This window comes from Fundulus heteroclitus, chromosome 21 (genome assembly GCF_011125445.2).
Source record: "Fundulus heteroclitus isolate FHET01 chromosome 21, MU-UCD_Fhet_4.1, whole genome shotgun sequence".
Classification (NCBI taxonomy): Eukaryota; Metazoa; Chordata; class Actinopteri; order Cyprinodontiformes; family Fundulidae; genus Fundulus; species Fundulus heteroclitus.
The window spans coordinates 18,549,594-18,555,593 of NC_046381.1; positions in this window are offsets into that span (position 1 = coordinate 18,549,594).

Genomic DNA, 6,000 nt, shown 5'->3' on the forward strand with positions numbered 1-6,000 from the left:
ATGTACAGCTCGTATTCTAACCTTCTAGTGTAAGAAAATGGTTTCAGGATGTTCTTGTCGTGTTTAACAAACTCACAGCCGCTGTCTCTGAAATGTTGGACCTGCCGTCTTATTTTACAGTTGCCTGTATCCTCTGCCCGGCAGTGTGGCCCTCAAGCAGAGCGTCTGTGTGTATTTTGTAATGCTTCATTTAGTGTGTTTTTTGTAATATTCTTGTATTGAGAAGAATGCTTCAGTGCAGCAAAGAGATTTTTGACTTCGGCTCAAAGCATGGCGCCTAACATCTGTAAAGATGGGGGGAGGGGGGGGGGGGGGTTACTATAATACTGGGGGTGGGGTGTTGTGGTGTGAAATAGTCCTTTTTTTATCTTAAACTTTTGCAAGTCATGTTTTCAATTAGCTTTACTCTTGTCTGTATAACTGATTAAATGAAGCCATAATGACTCCTGTGAAAACAGAAGAAGGATCTGATGACTTTGGTTATCTTTTCTAGATTGATACCACGCTACATCTGTCTCCACGGTGCAGGTTGTAGCCTATCATAACTGCTAATATCTTTTGTTTTTATCATTATTATTATTATTATTATTATTATTATTATTATTATTATTATGTCATATTTTAAAGTGTGTGTATAATATGTAAGTAAACAAAAAAAAAACACATATATTTTTCTTGTCTGATTAATTTTACTGTTCCTACTTTGTGTATGAGTTACATGCCTCTTAATTAACTGGGAAAATAACAATAAATGTCTCTTTTTAAAAAAAAAAAAAAAAAAAAAAACCTTGTTTAGTTTTCAGTCAGATTTATTAAAGCCACGGCAATGTGTTATCTTTCAAACCGATGCTTGTTTGGTGATTAAAACTATTGGTTTAGTCCACTTGCACACACAAACTAATAGGAGCAGGTCAGACACATGTAAAGTCAACATACAGAGGGAACTTGGTATATTAGAATAGCATCAAAGTTGATTTACTTACGTAATTGCATCTAGAAAGTGAAGTCATACATTCTCTGCACACAAAGGGAGGTTTGCTCATATAAGTAGGGCTCAATATGAACAAAATCTCAAATTACAATACTTTGACAATTATTACAAAATATGAAAATAAGAGGATTTTATTTGAATAATATGTCACTGCTAACCCGATTGTTGTTCAGCAAGAGAGCTAAGTATCTATCTATCTATCTATCTATCTATCTATCTATCTATCTATCTATCTATCTATCTATCTATCTATCTATCTATCTATCTATCTATCTATCTATCTATCTATCTATCTATCTCTAATTCAGTTGCTGAAATAAATTAACATCTCAATAATCACATTTATTGGATATAAGGTTGAGTATACAGCTACATTGTCATTTAACACATTTTAGAAGTAACATGTCAGGAAAAATATTCCAGTAGACAAAAAGTTTAGTTTCCCTAAACATCAGAGTACTCTAAAACAATCGAGGAAATTTGAATCGGAAACCTGAAAATAGGCACAAGACTAAATCAGACCACAGATTAGGAATATTCTGTGGCGGATTTTATTTTGTATATATTTGTTGTTTATATACTCTTTTTTTTTTTTTTATAATTGCTATGTATAATAACAGTATTTATATACCCTCCAGTTATCTATCATTTACCAAAAAGTGTTATTTAGCCCACCAGCCCCCTTTCAAGCGGGCTTGAGCTCTTTAGCAGCAATAACGCGCTTGTAGCTGACTAACTCTGAGATCGACGCACACTTATATGTCCAGATCTTCATCTGAGACTCCTCTACAAAAGCATCTACCGATATATAATAGCATCCCACATTTTCGATTTCAAGAATAAATTTCAAAACTAGTGCCAAAACTGTGCCTAAATGTCACATAAACAATAAGGGTCTGCCTGGATTTTTTTTTAATGGATCTAAACATGTATACCTTCTTAATTGCTTGTTGTGTAGACACCAAATTGGCTGCAGATGTAACCAAGATGCTGTAGTTACAATTTTGTTTATTTCCTTCTTGACAGCAAAAGTTAAACGTTTTGTAACTAAACATCTGTTTTTTGTTGGGGTTTTTTGGCAAATTAATTTTTTGGCTATTTAAATCTCATTTACTCAGGGCCAGAATAATTTACTCTCAGATTTTCACATCCACGTCATCCTCAAGGACCTCTGTGTTTGCTGATAAGAAGATTAGCAGTTTAGGCCTTGTACAAGTTGAGATGCCTTTATAAAGTGAGTATGCATTTTTTTGGAAAACAGACCCTCGGGCTTAAGATCGTTTGCAGACGCGGCCATCTTTGTGAAATAACGCAAAACCTTCTCCTTAAAGTAACAGCTTCATCGTGTTCTCTCATCTTCTTGGAATTCGATACCTTTGTAGCTCAGTAGGGACGGTTTGCCCCCTTGTAAATGCGCTGTGACTGGATCACAAACATCCTGAGGGGTGCAAAAAGAGAAGTGGTTAGAGAGCAGGGAGCTTGCACCCTTGGAAGGCTGTGCAAGTTCACCGGTTCAAATCCCACAGCCTGCCCAAGAAGGCTCCCAAAGCGCCTCACAGTGGCAGCCCACTGCTTCCAGAGGGTTGTGTTAAATGCAGAGGACAAATTTTATTGCAATTTATTTTGCAATGACAAAGATGATTATTATTATTAATCTATGAGACATCTTTCTACCCATAGATATTCCTTTAAGGTGCCTGAACAGGGCATATTCATGCATCAGAATAAATGAATCTGAATACCTACGTGTGTCACAAATTTCTTCTATTATGCACGGCTTTGTCTTGGCATAGGACATAAAATCCCAATGAAATACGCTAGAGGTAGGGTTGTATGTGGCAAAATTCAAGAGGTATTAATACTCCTGCACATTTCAACAGTAAATAAAGGAATTTGTGATATTAGGCTCCTTTTGGAGGAACAAAAGCAGCTCATTTCTTGTATTTATCCCCCAAATGTTCAGATTTTGCAGAAGCAAGGCTACCTTTCAGTTAACTCAATGCCATGTTACCCCATGCAGGTTGGAAAACGTCTGCAGCGTCAACAGCTCGCTTTTCCTGGCAGCAGTGAGTTTCCTACACGCTAAGCTGCAAACTGCAACGTGAGATCAGATCATCAACATCCGATTAACCCTAGACAGGATGCCACGATAAAAATGTGGTGCACAAACAAGAGTACCCCAATTTCCGCATGAGAAGTTGAAAACTAAAGGCAGCACTGCACAAATGACAGCTTGATAGATGCTTAGGAGGGTCGAGAATGCTGTAATTATTGCACATAACTTTTAATGTGCTGACGTTGTAAGCTGGGGGCCGTTTTCTTGCTGGGGGGGAGGGGGTTTGAATCGACATCAGACAAATCCCTGTGGTGATGTAGTAACGACGAATGGATGTGGCGGGGAGCCTTGTTCTGTCGGCGGACGACACTGATTAGGAACAGTAAACACAGCTCTGGTTCCAACTCGGTAAACATTCGGTGCACTCGAAATCCTGAACCCAGTTGATCATTGACCTCCGCTATCTGTGTGGCACCCAGGCCCTTGACACAGGCCGTAGAAGGACGGCACTGCGCCCCTCCTTTTGATTCAACTGCATCCGTCGGAGTAGAAGCAGCTGCGGGTGAGACTGCCTGGCAAAGCAGCGGAGCTCGTTGTCGGAAAGTTCCTAACATCCTCTGAATTTGGCCTCCGTTGTGGCGTGACCGTAAACACCTTACGGGTACCTACCCACTGGACAAAAAGCGTTCTTTGACGAGAAACCAAACTAAGTCCAAGTGTTGTTGTTTTTTTTTGTGCTGTACCTAACTGCTCCTATTTGCTTCCCAAGGTAACGAACCCTGGGTCAGCTATACGGTGAGATAGTAAACTCATTTGTTTAAGGACGAGGGAGAAAAAAAAAAAACCCAAACCTCAAATAGCTACAGTATCTTTTTTTTATGGGTTACGCATTTCTGGAACAACTGAACAGTGATACTGGAAAGTGATCTCAGGCTTTGCAAAGATAGGAGCTACTGGCAGGACTCCAGAAATCTAAGCAATACCTTTTCGGAGCTGTGCTTCTCCCTTTTGTATTCGCGTCCAAATGAGCTATGAAATGAATATCTGGCATCCAGATGTGAACGCAGCTTTGTGTAAATCCAGCCACTATCAGATGGGCCTCAACGCAGGGCCTCTGATGGGAGAACATTTCCAAACTGGACCAAACCAGCGTCAGCTCCGTCAGAGAGGATTCTTGGAACGCTGGTTTTCTGAATAATTCCTCACGTCAGGCCAGCCAGGACAGAGTCTCTTAAATACGTCGTAAGGCGATACGAAGTGTGTGATTAAGCTGCTCAGACCTGCATAGACGCATCAACGGCTGTAGGAGCTCCAACATGATGTTAGTGGCTCATCCTCTGTATTTTGTAACAGTGTTGCGAAACCCCCTGTTCTGCGTTGATCCAAGCCTTTCTAGAAGCAAAGCATTAGATCCCAGGCGGAGATTCGTCCACACTTGCCTGTTTTCATGCCCGCTGGGCCTGTCCCTGATGATGAGCCAGACTCAAGGACAATGGAAGGTTTCCTTGAACAAACATGCAGGGTTTGAAAAACAGATGAGACACATGTTCAATCTGGAGGGGGTTGTGAACCGGGTTCAGATACAAAAGATGTTAAAAGTGCAATTTGAGGATACGCAATGCCTTGCTAAACTGTTCTGTGAATTTGAACTTGGCTCACATTTTTGTCACATTTCATTAGATTTTAATTTGAATTTACGTGATAGACCAACCCTAAATAAAATCCATTGCAACCAATTCCCCTCAAAAGCCGTTCAACTCAGTAGACAGGGTCCACCTGTGTCTATTTGAATCTCGGTATGTGCTCAAAGAAGGCCTCGGGTGTTTGTTAGAGAACATCGATGGGCATCATGAAGACCAAAGAGGACTAGCAGACAGTTCGGGGAGAGAGTCATAAAGATGTTTAAAGCGGGGTTAGGTTGTTTGATTTGTAATGTGACAAAATATGAAACAGTCCGTGGGGTGTGCATACTTTTGCAAGGCACGGTAACATGCATGTCTTTGGTCTACTGGAGGAAGCCAGAATACCAGAGGGAAAACCCATATATGTGCAAAAGGTGGAAGTGTTCATGCTTGAGTGTTAGTGTGGTTTTTTTTAAGAGCCCAGGATGGAGGAGCAGCAGAGATCCATGCCTCAGGTGGGAGAATCTGTGCACAGGGCGGCTATCAGTCATGCGCTCTCTAAATGTAGCATTATTGGAAGAGTACAAAGGAGGAAACCAGTGTTGAAAGCTGAAAAGTACTCCTTTTAGCCGAGTCCCAAAAACCAAGAAGGGCAGTGGTCTAAAACTCCAGTCCTGGAGGACCAGTGTCCTGTGACTTTAAGATGCGTCTCTGCTTCAACACATCTGACTCCGATATGAGCTCCTTAGCAAAGCTTCTACAGAGCCTGGCTCCATACCCTCATTGAGTAAGGACTCTTTAGCCAAAGCAGAAGTGCGTCATGATAAGGGGTGTCCGAATAGTGCAGTCAGTAAGGAAGAAGGCAGGAAAAGGAGCCTGCATGCTTCCTACCGCAGCTAATTTAGTATAGGAACCTCACAATGTCCATTACCGGTGCTTAGAAGCTATAAGGAATCCTAAAATCCATTTGGGCGACATGACGTATCAGCCAACCTCATGGAAATCAATGAAAATGTCCAGAGAGAAGAGGTCACGCACTTTGTAGTTCATTTTCAAAAGGCTTTAGGCCCGGATTTGACTCGCATCATCCATGTGCGTTTCCGTCACTTATAGAATTATTCTTACTATTTTCTACATATTTTATGTTGTTTACTATTTTCATTGCATTTATCATATATATTAACTTTTTACTACTAAGAAGTTTTAAGGTTTTAGATCTCTCTCTTATAGTTGTAGAAGGCCTGCAGAAAGGAGAGAAATATGTTGTAACTATGACAAGTGTTTTTATGAACTCTATTTAGCCATCTGGAGTGCTGCACTGCGTGAGCTGC